Here is a 21190-nt window from a genome sequence, read left to right as displayed (position 1 = left end):
TACACCATTACTAATATAGCCTGCCATTTGGTTATCGCACTGCATTGGCTTAGGGACATGTGGGTTTACTTACCATCTGATTTGATGTGGGTTTTTTTTCTTTGTTCCCTCCTTGCTATTTATTAAGCATATGTATGGGGGTAACGGGGGGTGGTCCCCTTTCCTGTGCTTGATTGGGTACACCTACCATTGGATTGTATTACTGTTTTTAGCATCGTTTTGTACTAATAAAGACACTTGTTTATTATAAAAAAAAAAACCTATATCTTATGCTCCTTTTTTCTCCAGCTTATATATGTGTTCTATGGAGCTTTTCTGATTTGTCTGGTTGCACCAAATTTTTGTGTGCTGTGGCTCAGATTATTGCTATGATATTGGGATTCTTGTTAACACTGGGGGCAATATGCTGGACACACTGGGGGCAATATGCTGGACACATTGGGGGCAATATGTTGGACACACTAGGGGGGAAATTTGCTGGACACACTGGGGGCAATATGCTGGACACACTGTGGGCAATATGTTGAACACACTGGGGGCAATATGCTGGACACACTGGGGGCAATATGCTGGACACACTGGGGGCAATATGTGGGCAATATGCTGGACACACTGGGGACAATATGCTGGACACACTGGGGCAGATTGCTGGTCATACTGGGGGCAATATGCTGGACACACTTGGGCAGATTGCTGGACACACTGGGGGCAGGATGCTGGACACACTGGGGGCAGGATGCTGGACACATTGGGGGCAGAGATGCTGGATACTTGGGGCAGAGATGCTGGACACTGGGGGCAGAGATGCTGAACATACTGGGGGCAGGACTGGAGACATGGGCAGAATGTAGATACAAGGCATGAATGACACTGGGCACAATGAAAGACATGGGGGCAGGATTGGATCATGGGGCAGGATGGATACAATGGAGACAGATGTGGCAGGATGGGGATATCATATGGGGCAGAATGGATACTCATGAGGGCAGGATGGGAGAACATATGGCTGGAGCCAGGAATGAGATACACAGGGCCAGGATGGGGGATATTATTATTACCATAGGGACTAATTAAGGGATATTATTACTGCAGTGATGTATTTATTTTATTTTTGAGGACCCTGTTTTAAATGGGGGGGCGGTCTTGTTACTGTGTAGAGTGACACTATGTCTCCTCTTTTTCTTAATGTGGTGTAATGCAGAAGTTGGGAAAAATTAAGTGATGTGTTCTGCAAGCGGAGCTCGAGATAACTGTTATTTCCTGCAGAGATGAGTCCTGGCTGAATGAAGTGATGGCGGTCTGTGCTGGATGAAAGATGAAGGACTTCACCTAGAGACGTCACTGGTGAGTCAGTGTTACCTATACACTGACACTATACACTGTATACTATATACTGAACTGAAGGGTAAATTGACTAGATCAATGGATGTTTGACAGGTTATAGTTTCACACAGCAACTATTTTTCTTGAATAATCTGGATCAGGTATATGATAACCCCATCGCATAACCCAGTCACATGACCCCGTCGCATAACCGGGGGGCCACAGCGTCTGAACAGCCTGAGGCCCTGGCTGCCTTTAATCCACCCCTGGTCAGACCTATCCAAAGTTCCAATGGCTCAGTCTGGAACCGAACAGACTCGGTCAAGGGTTTGCCATCCACGGAGGTCACCTGGAAAGAATTCGGAAGGAATGGACTGGAATCTGATAACAATCCACCACCACTTGCTGAATGCAGTTTCACGCGGCCCCGGAATCCAGGTAGCCATACTCTGAAAAACTGATGTGCCGAAGCATAAGGACACAGTCGTCTGCAGCGAAGGACAGTGATGATCCTCACCCAGGGAAGCCTCTCCTACCGACCCTAGGCTCTCGAGTTTCCCGGCTTCTTAGGACAGAAGTGGATCAGATGTTCAGAACTACCGCAGTAGAAACACTTCCCCCCTGATCGGCGCTCGGCCTGGCACTGTTTAGTCAAGTTAACTTGGTCCACCTGCATAGTCTCCGGAAAAGAAGCTGAAGATGGAAAAGCAAGCGGTTTTTGGAAACTGGGAGCCAGGTGTGTTGTGAATTCTGTGGCAGAGCTCCCTCCTGTGGTCACAAGTGGTACTTCGGCTGATTCTCTCTGTGAGCTTCTGTTGGTGGAGGGAAGTGGTACTGCGGCTTCTGAGTTTCCTCCCTCAGGTGATCTGGTGAGGTCGTTAGGTGCTTCTCTACTTAACTCCACCTAATGCTTTGATCCTGGCTTCCTGTCAATGTTCCAGTGTTGGACTTGCTTTTCCCTGGATCATTCCTGTGGCCTGCTGCTCTGCATAGCTAAGTTCTTCTTTGCTATTTGTTTGCTATTTTTTCTGTCCAGCTTGTCTAATTATTTGCTGGAAGGTCTGGGACGCAAAGGGTGTACCTCCATGCCGTTAGTTCGGTACGGAGGGTCTTTTTTGCCCCCTTTGCGTGGTTTTCTTTAGGCTTTTGTGTAGACCGCAAAGTTATCTTTTCTATCCTCGCTCTGTTAAGAAAGTCGGGCCTCACTTTGCTGAATCTATTTCATCTCTACGTTTGTCTTTTCATCTTAACTCACAGTCATTATATGTGGGGGGCTGCCTTTTCCTTTGGGGTATTTCTCTGAGGCAAGGTAGGCTTATTTTCTATCTTCAGGCTAGTTAGTTTCTCAGGCTGTGCCGAGTTGCATAGGCAGAGTTAGGCGCAATCCACGGCTGCCTCTAGTGTTGTTTGGAGAGGATTAGGAATTGCGGTCTGCAGAGTTCCCACGTCTCAGAGCTCGTTCTATGATTTTGGGTTATTGTCAGATCACTGTATGTGCTCTGACCGCTATGTCCATTGTGGTACTGAATTGCCTTTCATAACAGTACAGGAAGCCCAAAGTCCTAATGATTCTCAATAGAGGGAAAAAAGAAGTTCTGAGACCATTTTTTTTTCCTTGCACTGTGTTTTGCCTTTTTTTTCCTCTAGACATTTGGGTGGTTCAGTACACAGGTGTAGCGATGGACATTAGAAGTCTGTCTTCATTTGTGGATCAGCTCTCGGCAAGAGTACAAAAGATTCAAGACGCTATTGATCAGAAATCTATGTTAGAACCAAGAATTCCTATTCCTGATTTGTTTTTTGGAGATAGAACTAAGTTTCTGAGTTTCAAAAATAATTGTAAATTATTTCTGGCCTTGAAACCTCGCTCCTCTGGTGAACCAGTTCAACAGGTTTTGATTGTTATTTCTTTTTTGCGCGGCGACCGTCAGGAATGGGCATTTTCTCTTGCGCCAGGAGATCCTGCATTGAGTAATATCGATGCGTTTTTCCTGGCGCTTGGATTGCTGTACGATGAACCTAATTCAGTGGATCAGGCAGAGAAAAATTTGCTGGCTCTTTGTCAGGGTCAGGATGAGATAGAGTTATATTGTCAGAAATTTAGAAAGTGGTCCGTGCTCACTCAATGGAATGAATCTGCGCTGGCAGCTATGTTCAGAAAGGGTCTCTCTGAAGCCCTTAAGGATGTCATGGTGGGATTTCCTATGCCTGCTGGTTTGAATGAGTCTATGTCTTTGGCCATTCAGATCGGTCGACGCTTGCGTGAGCGTAAATCTGTGCACCATTTGGCGGTATTACCTGAGCTTAAACCTGAGCCTATGCAGTGCGATAGGACTTTGACCAGAGTTGAACGGCAAGAACACAGACGTCTGAATGGGCTGTGTTTCTACTGTGGTGATTCCACTCATGCTATCTCTGATTGTCCTAAGCGCACTAAGCGGTTCGCTAGGTCTGCCACCATTGGTACGGTACAGTCAAAATTTCTTCTGTCTGTTACCTTGATCTGCTCTTTGTCATCGAATTCTGTCATGGCATTTGTGGATTCAGGCGCTGCCCTGAATTTGATGGACTTGGAGTATGCTAAGCGTTGTGGGTTTCTCTTAGAGCCCTTGCAGTGTCCTATTCCATTGAGAGGAATTGATGCCACGCCTTTGGCCAAGAATAAGCCCCAATACTGGACCCAGCTGACCATGTGCATGGCTCCTGCACATCAGGAGGTTATTCGCTTTCTGGTGTTGCATAATCTGCATGATGTGGTCGTGTTGGGGTTGCCATGGCTACAAGCCCATAATCCAGTATTAGATTGGAAATCCATGTCGGTGTCCAGCTGGGGTTGTCAGGGGGTACATGGTGATGTTCCATTTCTGTCAATTTCGTCATCCACCCCTTCTGAGGTTCCAGAGTTCTTGTCTGATTACCGGGATGTATTTGATGAGCCCAAGTCCGATGCCCTACCTCCGCATAGGGATTGTGATTGTGCTATCAATTTGATTCCTGGTAGTAAATTCCCAAAAGGTCGACTGTTTAATTTATCCGTGCCTGAGCACGCCGCTATGCGCAGTTATGTGAAGGAATCCCTGGAGAAGGGGCATATTCGCCCGTCATCGTCACCATTAGGAGCAGGGTTCTTTTTTGTACCCAAGAAGGATGGTTCGCTGAGACCTTGTATAGATTACCGCCTTCTAAATAAGGTCACGGTTAAATTTCAGTACCCCTTGCCATTGTTATCTGATTTGTTTGCTCGGATTAAGGGGGCTAGTTGGTTCACCAAGATAGATCTTCGTGGTGCGTATAATCTGATGCGAATCAGGCGAGGAGATGAATGGAAAACTGCATTTAATACGCCCGAGGGTCATTTTGAGTATCTAGTGATGCCATTCGGACTTGCCAATGCTCCATCAGTGTTTCAGTCCTTTATGCATGACATCTTCCGAGAGTACCTGGATAAATTCCTGATTGTGTACTTGGATGACATTTTGATCTTCTCGGATGATTGGGAGTCTCATGTGAAGCAGGTCAGAACAGTTTTTCAGGTCCTGCGTGCTAATTCTTTGTTTGTGAAGGGATCAAAGTGTCTCTTTGGTGTGCAGAAGGTTTCATTTTTGGGGTTCATCTTTTCCCCTTCTACTATCGAGATGGATCCTGTTAAGGTCCAAGCCATCCATGATTGGACTCAGCCGACATCTCTGAAAAGTCTGCAAAAGTTCCTGGGCTTTGCTAATTTTTATCGTCGCTTCATCTGCAATTTTTCTAGTATTGCCAAACCATTGACCGATTTGACCAAGAAGGGTGCTGATTTGGTCAATTGGTCTTCTGCTGCTGTGGAAGCTTTTCAAGAGTTGAAGCGTCGTTTTTCTTCTGCCCCTGTGTTGTGTCAACCAGATGTTTCTCTTCCGTTCCAGGTCGAGGTTGATGCTTCTGAGATTGGAGCAGGGGCTGTTTTGTCGCAGAGAGGTTCTGATTGCTCAGTGATGAAACCATGCGCTTTTTTTTCCAGGAAGTTTTCGCCTGCTGAGCGAAATTATGATGTGGGCAACCGAGAGTTGCTGGCCATGAAGTGGGCATTCGAGGAGTGGCGTCATTGGCTTGAAGGAGCTAAGCATCGCGTGGTGGTATTGACTGATCATAAGAACTTGACTTATCTTGAGTCTGCTAAGCGGTTGAATCCTAGACAGGCTCGTTGGTCGCTGTTTTTTGCCTGTTTTGACTTTGTGATTTCGTACCTTCCGGGCTCTAAAAATGTGAAGGCGGATGCTCTGTCTAGGAGTTTTGTGCCCGACTCTCCGGGTTTGTCTGAGCCGGCGGGTATCCTCAAGGAAGGAGTAATTGTGTCTGCCATCTCCCCTGATTTGCGGCGGGTGCTGCAAAAATTTTAGGCTAATAAACCTGATCGTTGTCCAGCGGAGAGACTGTTTGTCCCTGATAGGTGGACCAATAAAGTTATCTCTGAGGTTCATTGTTCGGTGTTGGCTGGTCATCCTGGAATCTTTGGTACCAGAGAGTTAGTGGCTAGATCCTTTTGGTGGCCGTCTCTGTCGCGGGATGTGCGTACTTTTGTGCAGTCCTGTGGGATTTGTGCTCGGGCTAAGCCCTGCTGTTCTCGTGCCAGTGGGTTGCTTTTGCCCTTGCCGGTCCCGAAGAGACCTTGGACACATATCTCTATGGATTTTATTTCTGATCTTCCCGTTTCTCAAAAGATGTCAGTCATTTGGGTGGTCTGTGATCGCTTTTCTAAGATGGTCCATCTGGTACCCTTGTCTAAATTGCCTTCCTCCTCTGATTTGGTGCCATTGTTCTTCCAGCATGTGGTTCGTTTACATGGTATTCCAGAGAATATCGTTTCTGACAGAGGTTCCCAGTTTGTTTCAAGGTTTTGGCGAGCCTTTTGTGGTAGGATGGGCATTGACTTGTCTTTTTCCTCGGCTTTCCATCCTCAGACTAATGGCCAGACCGAACGAACCAATCAGACCTTGGAAACATATCTGAGATGCTTTGTTTCTGCCGATCAGGATGACTGGGTGTCCTTTTTGCCTTTGGCTGAGTTCGCCCTTAATAATCGGGCCAGCTCGGCTACCTTGGTTTCGCCATTTTTCTGCAATTCTGGGTTCCATCCTCGTTTCTCTTCAGGACAGGTTGAGTCTTCGGACTGTCCTGGTGTGGATACTGTGGTGGACGGGTTGCAGCAGATTTGGACTCGTGTAGTGGACAATTTGACCTTGTCCCAGGAGAAGGCTCAACGTTTCGCTAATCGCAGACGCCGTGTGGGTCCCCGACTTCGTGTTGGGGATCTGGTTTGGTTATCTTCTCGTCATATTCCTATGAAGGTTTCCTCTCAAGTTTAAACCTCGTTTCATTGGTCCGTATAGGATTTCTGAGGTTCTTAATCCTGTGTCTTTTCGTCTGACCCTTCCAGATTCTTTTTCCATACATAACGTATTCCATAGGTCATTGTTGCGGAGATACGTGGCACCTATGGTTCCATCTGTTGATCCTCCTGCCCCGGTTTTGGTGGAGGGGGAATTGGAGTATATTGTGGAGAAGATTTTGGATTCTCGTGTTTCTAGACGGAAACTCCAGTATCTGGTTAAATGGAAGGGTTATGCTCAGGAAGATAATTCCTGGGTTTTTGCCTCTGATGTCCATGCTCCCGATCTTGTTCGTGCCTTTCATGTGGCTCATCCTGGTCAGTCTGGGGGCTCTGGTGAGGGTTCGTGACCACTCCTCAAGGGGGGGGTACTGTTGTGAATTCTGTGGCAGAGCTCCCTCCTGTGGTCACAAGTGGTACTTCGGCTGATTCTCTCTGTGAGCTTCTGTTGGTGGAGGGAAGTGGTACTGCGGCTTCTGAGTTTCCTCCCTCAGGTGATCTGGTGAGGTCGTAAGGTGCTTCTCTACTTAACTCCACCTAATGCTTTGATCCTGGCTTCCTGTCAGTGTTCCAGTGTTGGACTTGCTTTTCCCTGGATCATTCCTGTGGCCTGCTGCTCTGCATAGCTAAGTTCTTCTTTGCTATTTGTTTGCTATTTTTTCTGTCCAGCTTGTCTAATTTTTTGCTGGAAGCTCTGGGACGCAAAGGGTGTACCTCCGTGCCGTTAGTTCGGTACAAGGGTCTTTTTTGCCCCCTTTGCGTGGTTTTCTTTAGGCTTTTGTGTAGACCGCAAAGTTATCTTTTCTATCCTCGCTCTGTTAAGAAAGTCGGGCCTCAATTTGCTGAATCTATTTCATCTCTACGTTTGTCTTTTCATCTTAACTCACAGTCATTATATGTGGGGGGCTGCCTTTTCCTTTGGGGTATTTCTCTGAGGCAAGGTAGGCTTATTTTCTATCTTCAGGCTAGTTAGTTTCTCAGGCTGTGCCGAGTTGCATAGGCAGAGTTAGGCGCAATCCACGGCTGCCTCTAGTGTTGTTTGGAGAGGATTAGGAATTGCGGTCTGCAGAGTTCCCACGTCTCAGAGCTCGTTCTATGATTTTGGGTTATTGTCAGATCACTGTATGTGCTCTGACCGCTATGTCCATTGTGGTACTGAATTGCCTTTCATAACACAGGTGATACGACCTCCTCTCTAGCCTAGATTCCTTGGAACATTCTTGAAATGTCAATCTGGGTTGCCAGAGATATCAAGTCATCCAGAGACGCAGGAGTATCCTGACTGGACAATTCATCTTTTATTCTCCCAGACAGTCCTTCCCAGAAGGTAGCCACCAAGGCCTCATTATTCCAGGATAACTCAGAGGAAAGGGTACGGAACCGAACAGCATACTGAAAGGAAGAAGAGACGGAGAAGAGAAGAAGCTGTTGAAGAGGCACGGCCAGGCTCGTCAAAGGTCCTGCAGAACGTCTCAAGGAAAAATTGTAGGTTAATTACCAGGGGATCCCCTCTCTCCCACAATGGATTCAGCCAGGCTAGAGCCTCTCCCAAGGTGCGACATAATGAAGCCCACCTTATCCCGATTGGAAGCAAACATATGCCTCAAGAGTTCAAAGTGCAGCGTACACTAATTAATGAACCCCGAACAAAGAGCAGGATCGCCACTAAACAGAGAGGGAGCAGCCAGATGAAGTCTTTTACCTGCAGTACAACAGGGAATCTGGAATTCTGCAGTAGGAGTACTCGCAGCCTGTAGAGACAGAAGAAGCTGACGATATCAATGAGTCCAAGCGTGTAGACAGGTTGCGTAAATAAGTTGTAATCTTCTCCTGCTGATCTCTCAGGCAGGTAACCTCCTGGCATAAATCAGCTGCTGGAGGTACTTGGGATCCAGCGGGTTCCATGGCCAGAGCCATCTGTAACGAATGGAAGCGGAGGCACAGATGTTGCAGTGAACATTCGTTTATTGCTATTTTAGTGGAACCATTGGACCACGGCCCGGGGGGCTCCAAAGCGGGCGGGACTAAGCGAGCCCAGACACCCATAGTAAGACCCCTCAAGCAGGGTCAGATTGGAATGTCCGAAGGACCTCCAGTTAGACCCCGGACACATGGCAGCTGGCCCAGCAGAGCAGGTTGCGATGGGCTAGGCCGACGGCAAGCAGCAGACAGTCTGAGAAGACAAACAGTGTTAGCAGGGTACTGGCCGGGTACAGACGGTACACAGACAGAACACAGGCATGACAGTACAAGGAACCGGAAGCTAGCAACAGGAAGCACTTGTTGCTCCTGTGCCTCCTCCGTGGCAGAGGTGCTAGAAATAGTTCTCACTATTCAATCATTGGTTCAGAGCGTATTTGAAAAATGCACGCTGTCTCTTTAATTGATAGGGAGCATGCGCCCTCAGAGTCATACCCAGAGACCTGCTGGCTGCGCGCCAGCGAGCAGCAGGAGAGCCAGGGACCGAGGCCGGGCAGCGAGGGGACCGAGAGCAGAGATCCTGATGGGCCCCCACAGAGGTATGGGCACCGGCGCTACACCATTCAACCCACAACATCCTCTCAGTTGTCTGAGTTCGACAGTGGTGCAACTTGCAGACCAAATTTTGACAGGAAGCGAAAACGAGATAAAGTGACCTTCTGATCTGTCACACGACCTTGGCGGCCATCACCACATCCATGTTCCTGTTTCTTAACATCACCCTTTCCCATATTGAATGTGTTATGAGTACCCTCACAGAGGTGTTATGTACAAATTCCTTGTATCTAGCAATGTGTGGGTAATTTTTTTTTAGCTATCAGCTTTATTACACATGGTAGCAGCAGACTCAGGAAAATTACTGTTAAATATTGACATTTGCGTATATCAGAATGCTTTACGCCAGTCGCACAATGTCTAGATAAATATCCACTATTTAACCAATAGCAGAGTAATTTTTTTAATGTCGTCTTTATAACACACGCCAACAGCAGACTCCGGAAAATTACTGTAAATAGTGACATTTGCATATCTTAGCAGGCTTTGTCTGTCGCACAACTGCTAGATAAATATACGCTATTTATTTAACCAATAGCAGAGTAATTTTTTTTATATTGTCATTATGACATATGCCAAAAGCAGACTCAGGAAAATTACTGATAAGTAGTGATGTTTGCATATCTCAGCAGGCTTTGCGCCAGTCGCACAACTGCTAGATAAATATACGCTATTTCAGCAAACCCTGCCTCTCTCTGTACTCCCACAATCTGTTCCTACACAATGCAACCTAGCAGAGATCTGTAGCATGTACTTACAATGCTAACACATTGCCTGCCTTTCCCTCTCCCTCGTATTAAATCTCTCCCTATGCTAACTCAACCTATCAGAGAACTATTCTTCACTCTAAGTAACTCTTAACCCCTTTACGACATGCAATGTACTAGTACTGCGCATGTCGTATCCCTCCCTTTGATGTGGGCTCCGGCGCTGAGCCCACATCTTTCCCGGCACATGTAAGCTGTTTTGAACAGCTGACATGTGCCCATAACAACCTTGTTAAATATGAACCCATTAAATGCTGCTATCAATCTCTGACAGCGGCATTTAATGTGATCGTGCAGGAAGAATGTCACTAATCCCACCCATCGGCACCCATATCACATGTCCGCGGTCGCCAATGGGTTGGCATGACAACCTGGGGTCTGCAGGAGACCCCTGTGGTTGTCATTGCTGGATTACTATGAGTGTTGCCCAGCTATCAACGCTCATAGCAAGTGAGCATTTCCGCTACACATAGTCAATCTGATCATCAAGGTGTGTAGCAGAGGCGATCAGACAACTGCAGCTTCTAGTCTCACATGAAAACTGTTGATGCATTCAGAAAGTTAAAAAAAATGTTTTTAAAAATGTTTAAATTTTTTTTATAAAAGTTCAAATCACCCCCCATTCGCGCCATTCAAAATAAAACAAAAAAATATATACATATTTGGTATTGCCGCATTCATAATCTATCAAGCGATAAAAATAATTAATCTGATCGGTAAATGGCGTAGTGAAAAATAAAGTAAAAATGCCAGAATTGCAGTTTTTTTGTCATCACAACATTGCATTAAAGTGCAATAACGATAAAAAGATCATATCCACACCAAAATGGTATCATTTAAAATGTTAGCTCAGCACGCAGATAATAAGCCCTCAGCCAGCCCCAGATCACGAAAAATGGAGACGCTACGGGTATCTGAAATGACCCTTTTTATTTTTTTAACAAACTTTGGAATTTCTTCACCATTTAAATTAAGAAAACCTAGACATGTTTAATGTCTATGAACTCGTAATGACCTGAACAATCATAATGGCAGGTCAGTTTTAGCATTTGGTGAACACAGTAAAAAAAATCCAAAAAACATTTGTGGAATTGCACTTTTTTGCAATTTCACCACACTTGGAATTTTTTCCCATTTTCAAGTACATGATATGGTAAAACCAATGGTGTTCAAAAGTGTAGCTCGTCGTGCAAAAAATCAAGCCCTCACATGGCCATATTGACGGAAAAATTAAAAAACTATGGCTTTAGGAAGGAGAGAAAAAAACGAAAATGCAAAAAATGAAAAAGGGCTGCAGCGTGAAGGGGTTAAAAGAGCTTTTTGGACTCAGAAACTCCCTCTATACATTGCTTTTGCTCTCCTTACGCTCACACTACGCTCTCACTATGCTGTTTCAGCAAGTAACGTACACAAGATGGCACTGGCAGGGCTTAAATATCCCCCTATGATGCTGTAAGGCCAGCCGATCACAGTAATGCCACAACAAAGATGCGAAAGAAGCAAAAAATATGGTAATAAAAATATATACATATATTGCACCCATAAATATGTATTTTTATGCAAAATAAAAAAAAGTACACATTTTTGCTATTGTCGCTTCCGAAATAACTGTCACTAGTTAACCCATTCAGTGAACACCGTAAAAAAATGAATAAAAACGAGGCATCAGTGAAAAATAAAAAAAAGCTATAGCTCTCAGAATGCAGCAATGCAAAAATTATTTTCTCTATAAAATAGTTTTTATTGTGTAAAAGCACCAAAACATAAGAGAATTGTATAAATGTGATTTCGCTGTAATCATACTGACTCAAAGAATAAAGTTGTTTTATCACATGTGAAAACGCATACAAAAAAACTATTAATGAAATATTGTTTTTTGTTCCTTCTGCCTACCAAAAATAGGAATAAAAAGCAAAAAAAGTCATGTGACCAAAAATGGTACCAATAAAAACATCAACTCTTCCTACAAAAATCAAGCCCTCACATCAATCTGCAGAATTATAGAAAAATAAATAAAACCAATTCTTGACATGCTGTTGATTTGTTCAGTCTGCCTCCCACAGATCGCAGTTCAAAGATGCTCAGCTCACATTTATCCTGTGCTATGCGCTGAGCGCTAACACCGGGTTTTCCGTCTAAATCTCTGAAATTTGTGACTCAGCCGGAACCCTGGCAGAAGATTCCCTACAATGAGGCGTGGACATTATCTGACCTATGATTTTTAGGCGTGCATAAAAGCGTGGTCTGCTATAATTTTGTTACTTCTGAAAAGAAAGACACTGCTGAAAAGAGTCCAGAGTAACTCTGTTGCCTCGTTATAGTGAATAGAACCGTAGAACGTGTCTTCTGAATTGCGTCATTTGAAGATTTAGATGGAAAACCCTATGTAAGTGCTCAACATAGCGTGCAGGATAAAGGGATTAAAAAATGTTATGTAAAATGCTACCAATAAAAGCTTCAACTCAATTCACAAAAAAGCAAGTTCTCACTCAGGTCCATCATCTGTTAACAGAACTATAAAGAAAATTAATGAATTCTGAACTCCAAAATCCAAATGTCCCTCCTCTTTCTGAGCCCCACATTGTGCCTAAATCACGTTTGGTATTTCTGTAGAAATGAGACCCTGCCTAATTTTCGGGTGCATGTCTCCAGAAAAATGAGCTGCAATACAACGCACTGGGCACTGCAATATACAGCAGGCACTACAATTACAGATTTGCAATATTCACTCCACAACATCCAGTGCTGCATGTTTCTGGAAAACACCAATGGAGTCAAATCATCACTACACCTGTAGATAAATTCCCAAGGAGTATGATTTCCAAAGTGGTGTCACTTGAGGGGGATATTCTGTTATTCTAGCACTTAGGGGCACTGTATATGGAGTCCACAAACTATTCTAGGAAAATTCGTGCTCCAGGAGGAAAATTGTGCTCTGTTCCTCCCGAGTCTCGCCGTGCGGCTAAGCAGTACTCTAAAACCACAGGTATAAGGTATTTTTCACATTCAGCAGAAATTCTGTGACAAATGTTGGTGATATTTTTACTCATTTCCCCTTGGGAAAATGTAAAATCTGGCGCTAAAATAAAACTTTTGTGGTAAACATGTAATTATTTTTTCTTCACTGCACAATGGTATAAAATTCTGTGATAGACCCATTGTGTCAATATGATCACTGCACCTCTAGATGAATTCATTGAGAGGTGTAGATTGTAAAATGGGGTCACCTATTGGGGCTCTGCTGTTCTGGCACCTCAGTGGCTCTCCCAGTGGGTCATGGCACTTGCAAACTGAAACAGTAAAATCTGCACTAACATATGGCGCTCCTTCTCTTTTGAGCTTTGCACTGTGCCTGAAAAGTAGTTCCCAATTACATGTAGAGTATTGCTGTACTCAGGATAAATTGCACAACAAATGGACAGGTCCATTTTTCCTATAAGTCCTGATGAAAATTAAAAACTTGGGGCTAAAATAATATTTTAGCGGCAAAAATGTAATTCTTTTTCACCGCCCAATGGTATAAAATTCTGGGAGGCACATGTGGTGCCAACATACTCACTGCACCCTTAGATGAATTCATTGGGGGTGTAGTTTGTAAAATGAGTTCACTTTTGGGGTCTTTCTGGTGTTGTGGCACCACACGGGAGCTCTGTCAATGTGACATGGCACCCTCAAACAATTCCATCAAAATCTGAACTCCAATATGGCGCTTCGAACCTTCTTCGCTTTGCACTGTGCCTCAAAAGTACCGTATTTTTCGGACTACAAGACGCACTTTTTCCCCCAAAAAAAAGGGGGGGAAATGGGGGGTGCGTCTAATAGTCGAAATGCAGGCTTACCGTGGGGGCAGAGGTGCGGCGGCAGAGGTGCGGTGGCAGAGGAGGCGCAGTAAGCTGGGTCCCTTTCTCCGGTGAGGTGATGCAGCAGCCCGGTAAGCAGGAGAGCCGGGTGAATCCTGTTGTCAGCGGTGGTGGCGGCCATTTTCCTGATGCCGCGCGTGCGCAGATGGAGCGCTCTGCTTCCCGGGGATTCAGGAAAATGGCCGCCGCGATCTGCGCACGCGCGGCCTCCCGCGGCCATTTTCCTGAAGCCATGGGAAGCAGAGCACTCCATCTGCCTCAGGAAAATGGCCGCCACCACCGCTAACAACAGGATTCACCCGGCTCTCCTGCTTACCGGGCTGCTGCATCACCTCATCGGAGAAAGGGACCCCGCTTACTGCGCCTCCTCTGCCACTGCACCTCTGCCACCGCACCTCTTCTGCCACCGGAAGCCTGCATGGTAAGCCTGGGACCCCTCTCACGCCATACCTCTCACTGCACCTCCTGATCCCAGCACCTCCTGATCCCAGCACCTTCTCATCCCAGCACCTCCTGATCCCAGCACCTCCTGATCCCAGCACCTTCTCATCCCAGCACCTCCTGATCCCAGCACCTCCTGATCCCAGCACCTTCTCATCCCAGCACCTTCTGATCCCAGCACCTTCTCATCCCAGCACCTCCTGATCCCAGCACCTTCTCATCCCAGCACCTCCTGATCCCAGCACCTTCTCATCCCAGCACCTTCTCATCCCAGCACCTCCTGATCCCAGCACCTCCTGATCCCAGCACCTCCTGATCCCAGCACCTTCTCATCCCAGCACCTCCTCATCCCAGCATCACCCCACCTCTGCCGACACCTTGCCTCCTGTGACCCTGCTCTGCCACCACCAGCCCCAGGTAAGATACTGTAAATTCGGACAATAAGACGGACCCCCATCTTATAAAAAATCTTTTTTTCTGCAATTTTCACCCCAAATTTGGGGTGCGCCTTATGGTCCGGGGCGTCTTATAGTCCGAAAAATACGGTAGCTATTTTACCAGAAATTGCACTTAACATTTTGGGGTCCATTTTTCTCCTGCTATACTTTTGAAAATAAAAAAAAATTGGCACTGAAACAATTTTTTTGTGTAAAAATATTTTTTTATTTTCACAGTTCAACATTGTAAAATTCTGTGAAGCACCTGTGGGTTCAAGGTGCTCACTACACATTTAGATAAATTCCTTGAGGGGTATAGTTTCCAAAATGGGGTCACTTGTGGGGGCTTTCCATTATTTTGGTACATCAGGGGCTCTCCTAATGCGATATGACACCCACACACATTTCCATCAATGTCTGCGTTAAAAAACCACTCCTTTTCTGAGCCCTGCCGTGTGCCCTAATAGTAGTTTTCCCCCACATATGGGGTATCCGCATACTGAGGAGAGATTGCACAACAAATCATGGGGTCCATTTTCTCCTGTTACTCTTGCTAAAATAAAAGAATTGGGGTAAAAATAAATTTTTGAGGCAAAAATATGATTTTTTTATTTTCACGGCTCTACGTTATAAACTTCTGTAGAGCACCTGAGGATTCAAGGTGCTCACCACAAATCTAGAAAATTCCTTGAGGAGTCTAGTTTCCAAAATGGGATCTGTTATGATCCGGTGACCTTGGAGCAGCATGAAAACTTTCACTGGAGTAGGTGGTAACTATACTGACCGCAAATCCTGATCTTAACACCGCAACTAGAAGTAGCCGTGGGGTGTACCTAACAAGCCCTAGACACCTCGTCACAGCCGGAGGACTAAATACCCCTAAAGATGGAAATAGGAATACTACCTTGCCTCAGAGCAGAACCCCAAAGGATAGGCAGCCCCGCACAAATATTGGCTGTGAGTAGGAGAGGAAAGACACACACAGTCAGAAAACAGGATTTAGCACAAGAGGCCACTCTAGCTAAAATAGGAAAGGATAGGACAGAGTTCTGTGCGGTCAGTATTAAAACCCTTCCAAAAATATCCACAGCAGATTATACAAAAAAATTCCTCCATCTAACTAAAGACGTGGAACGTATATCTGCAACTCCAGAGACTACTAACTCAGAGCAGGAATACAATCAAAAAACAAGCACACAGCTTGTGTGCCATAGAAAAAGAAACAGACACTTATCTTTGCTGAATTGGCAGCTAAGCAGGAGAAGCCAGACAGAGATCCAACACTTCCCAAGAAACACTGACAACTGGCAAGGACTAATGAGTCCTGCAAACCTAAATACCCCAGTCAGAACTGCAATCAGCAGATACACCTGTCCAGGACTGCAGCCCAGAGACAACTGCATTACCACCTACAACCACCGGAGGGAGCCCAAAAGCAGAATTCACAACAGGGATCATTTATGGAGGGTTTCCACTGTTTAGACACATCAGGAGCTCTCCAAACGCAACATTGCTTTTGCTCCAACCAGTTTTACATTCAAAGAGTCAAAACGGTGCTTTTTCCCTTTCAAGCCCTGACATGCCCTCAAACAGTAGTTTTCCCACACATGGGTTATAGCCATACTCATACCCCCTTACACATATGGGGTATCTGTATACTAAGGAGAAATTGCACAACAAATCCATTTTCTCCCATGACCCTTGTAAAAAATAAAATAAAATCGGGGCTTAAAAACAGTTTTGTGGGAAAAATGATTTTTTTTATTTTCACTGCTCTACATTATACACTCTGTTAAGCACCTGGGGGTTCAAGTTCACCACACATTTATATACATTCCATGAGGGATTACATTTCCAAAATGGGGTCACTTGTGGGGAGGCTTCCTTTGTTTAGGCACATCAGGGGCTTTCCAAACGCAACATGGAATCAACTAATGATTATTTTGCATTCAAAAATTCAAATGGCGCTCCTCTTACGAGCCCTGCCATTTGCCAAACAGTAGTTTTCCTCCAGATATTGGGCATCGGACTACTCAGGGCAAATTGCATAACACATTTTGGGGTCCGTTGTTTTGTGTTACTGTAAGGAGTGTCAGAAACTGGTGTATGCCCCACCCCTTTAAATATGTCCTGGGTAATTTTTTGTATAATGTTATGCCATTACATGTGCTGCTGTGTATACATATGAGCTTCATGTATATGTTGTCTTGGGGAAAGCACAGTGCTTAATTTAGCCACTGGATGGGGGCACAGAGAAACATGTGAATAGCTGAGATAGGAGGGGTACGGTGGATACAACAGGAAGGACTTCCTCATAGATCTCAGTTGGGGACAGGGTGTTCGTGCAGCTCACTTGAGCTAGCCAGCTTGGGTAACACCATGCCATTCAACGTTAAAGATTAATAGGGCCCAGCCATATAGCATCCCTGGTCTGGGCCATGCCAGGAGAAGCAACAGCAGCAGAGCTAGCAGTGCAGTATTAGTGGGACTGAGGTTGCTAGAAGAGGCTAAGCAAGTCGCTCATCATGTGGCAGCTTATTGCATAGGCTATCGCCCTCAGAACCGAGGCAAAATGGCTGAGGGAGTCCCCAAACGGAGTAAGGCTGAGCAGAGAGGATGCTGAGGGATCGAAAGGTGTGGTCAGTCCCGGAAGCGAGCTTAGTGACAGAGAGAAAAGGATAGGGACACAAGAGGATATTGCCTGTTGTGAAACTTGATGTGGAAGCTGGAAATAACTTGGATGTTCTGTGTAAAGAACCAAGTAAAGCAGTTGTTGTTAAAGTTGAGCTGGACTGTGTCTCTCTTTGTGTGACACCGATGACAAGGAGCCTTCAGCAGCCCAAAGAGGAACCTGATGGCGCAGAGACCCAGAATACAGGTATGCCAAACAAAAAGGCACTCTTGTACTGTGAGGAGAGTCCAGGTAGTGATACAGGGATTAATCTCAGCCATGACTACCGCTCTGGCCCACCCTTACATTACTCTTGTGATAATAAAATAAATTGTGGGCTAAAGTTAAATTTTTGTGAAAAAAAGTAAAATGTTTATTTTTCCTACCATGTTGCTTTAATTCCTGTGAAACACCTGAAGGGTTAATAAACTTCTTGTTGTTTTGAGGACCTTGAGGGGTGAAATTTTTAGAATGTGTCAGTGTTGGGTATTTTCTGTCATATGGGCCCCCCAAAGTCACTCCAAATGTGATGTGGTCCCTAAAAAAATGGCTTTGTAAATTTTTTTGGAAAAATGAGAAATTGCTGATAAACTTTCAACCCTCCTAACTTGCTAACAAAAAAAAATTATGTTTCGAAAATGCTGCAGATCTAAAGCATACATGTGGTTAATGTTATTTATTAACTATTTTGTGTGACATAACTCTCTGGTTTAAGGGTATAAGAATTCAAAATTTGAAAATTGCAAAATGTTCTAAATTTTTGCTAGATTTCCAGATAAACTCAAGTCATTTAAAAAAAGTTTTACTGCCATCATGAAGTACAATATGTCACGAAAAAACAGTCTCAGGATCACTGGGATTGTTTAAAGTGTTCCAGAGTTACTACCACATAAATTGACACTGGTCAGAATTGTAAAATTTGGCCTGTCATGAAGGTGTAAACAGGCTCCAGATGAAGGAGTTAAAACAGCTGTGGAATAGGGGTCTGCACTGTATGGATTGTGCACTGCACTGTATGTGATTGTGTACTATGTAAAACATAGTTCATGATTTCACTTTTTGAAGGCCTAAATTCCACCAATGCATTTTTGAAGACACATATCTGGTCATTGAAAGCCACTCTAGATGAACACCTAAGCTGCTTAAATTGGCCACCATGGATGTGGAATTTTTGTACTCTAACATCCCACACCAAGATGGATTAAACGCTTGCAAATTCTTCATGGAAAACACAGGGACTGATGCTGATTCTGTTTTGAAACTTATAAAATTCATCCTCACCCAAAATTACTTTGAATTTGACAACAAGCTATATCTACAGGAGACTGGCACAGCAATGGGAAGTAAAATTGCTCCACAGTGTGCAAATCTTTTCATGGCCAAGCTTGAAAGTGACTTTTTGACCTCATGTCTCATCAGGCCTCTGGCCTACTACCGCTACATTGATGATATTTTAATCATCTGGATGGTGTCTGAGCAACACTTAAAGACGTTCCATGAACAGTTTAATCAATTTCATCCCACCATCAACTTAACACTCAACTACTCCTGTACTGAAATTAACTTTTTGGACACCATCATTAAGCTACAGAACAATGAAATAGAGACATCCCTGTATCAGAAGCCAATCATCCGTCCAACATACCTTAAATGGGCCTGTCTCAATCTAAAACATATAAAAAACTCTATTGTCTACAGTCATGCCATCAGACGGTACACGGATACATATCTTTCCTGTATTAAGCAGCTTAAGAGAATGCCAAGGGAATGTTAAACTATTAACAGACCAACAGGGGGTTACTTTGTGGAATCTAACGTTTGTCAAAATATTCTGGTTTGTTTCACATGAGTTTCCTTACTTGTCTCCATAGGTCTTCCTTGGTGGTTTTGCTTCTTTTAATCTGAATCTATAATGTGCACATTCTAGTAAGAACAAAGAAATATATTTGAAGAAAAAGGTGTACAAACTTTTGCTAGGGACTGTAGTTGTACTAAGAAGGTTGCTCTAGATGCCAACTCAATTGAGTTGCAAAGGGTTGATGAGGTAAAGGATTGAGGCACAGCTCCTGCACACCAATCACCCAGAGGTACATATGTCACATGATTTGTTCCTCTTTCTTTTTTTCAAAAGTTGGGAGTATTTTGAATGCACAGATGTTTCACAGAATTTTATAAGATTGCATTTTTTTATTTTTACTACCCACAATCTATTCCAATAAAATCTGCATTCCAAAAGCCAAATAGCGCTCTCTCCATTCCGAGCCCTGCCGTATACCCAAACAGTAGCTTAGAACCACATATTGGGTATTGCCATGTTCTGTAGAAATTAGATAACAAAAATTTATATTCTACTATTACACCATGTGAGTATAGTAAGAATAAAAAACTTGAGGCAAAAGTAACAGTTTAGCGGAAAAGAGTAATTTTTTGTTTTCACATCCTAATGTTATTAACTTCTATGAAGCCCAATGGTTTCACAATATTCTCCAAACCACTTGATTAATTTCTTGATTGGTATTGTTTTCAGAATGGGGACTCTTGTGGTGGATTTCTGCTGTCTTGGCACCTCAAGGTCTCTGCAAATGCAACATGGAGTCCGCAATCTATTCCAGCCAAATTTTACTCCTAAAATCAAATATTGCTCTTTCATTATCAAAGTCATATACAGGAATATTGGTTTTTCAACCACATATGGGCAGTTACTGTATTCGGCAGAAATTGCATTAATAAAGGTTGGAGCAAAAGAAACTGAAAACTTTTATTTTTTTCTGTTCCGTGTCCCAGTGTTATAAAGTTCTGTGAAGCACCTGTGGAATCAAAATGTTCACCACATATAACTTAATTCTATGTTGGCTAATTTTCAAAATGCATTCACTTGTGGGGGTATTCTGCTGATTTGGCACCTCAAGGACTCTGCAAATGCGACATGCAGTTTGTCATATATTCCAGCTAAATTTTTGATTTGAAAGTCAAATATTACTCCCTTTCTGAGATCTGCTATTAAGAGTTTACTTCACAGTGGTGCACAAAATAACAGTTTGTTAGATATAGTTTAAGATAAAAGTTGTACATCCAGTCCTCTCTTGATAATGATGACTTACCGTATATACTCGTGTATAAGCCAAGTTTTTCAGCACATTTTTTATGCTGACAACGCCCCTCTCGGCTTATGCATGAGTCATTGTCCCAGAAAGATGGTGGAGGAGTGGGAACAGCAGGTCACAGAGGCAGGAGCCGGCAGCTACGGCTGTAACTGTGCCCGCTGCTAAAGAGAAATTAATATTCATTGCGCGGGCAGTGAATATTAATTTTTCTTATAGCGTGCACAGTTACAGCTGCAGCTGATGGCTTCCAGCACATTTCCTACTTACCTTCCCTGCGTGCCCTCGCTGCATCTCGTTTCAGTGCCAGCAGCTCTTCCGGCAGAGCGATAACTTGTCACTGCTCATTAAGGTAATGATTATTCACCTCTCTCTACTCTCATAGATGTGCAGTAAATATTCATTACCTTAACGAGCAGGGACACATGATTGCTTGGCCGGAAGAGCTGCTGGCACCGGAGATGCAGCAAAGGCGTGCAGGGATGGTAAGTAGGATGTTTTTTTTTATAGGACCCATGCATACAAGGATAGGGGATAAAGAGCCATGCATACATGGACGGGGATATGGAGCCATGCATACATGGACGGGGATATGGAGCCATGCATACAGGGACAGGGACGGGAAGCCATGCATACAAGGATGGGGATCCATGCATACAAGGATGTGGATGGGTAGCCATGCATATAAGG

Source organism: Ranitomeya imitator, chromosome 1, assembly GCF_032444005.1.
Source record: "Ranitomeya imitator isolate aRanImi1 chromosome 1, aRanImi1.pri, whole genome shotgun sequence".
NCBI lineage: Eukaryota > Metazoa > Chordata > Amphibia > Anura > Dendrobatidae > Ranitomeya > Ranitomeya imitator.
This window is presented reverse-complemented; position numbering follows the sequence as displayed.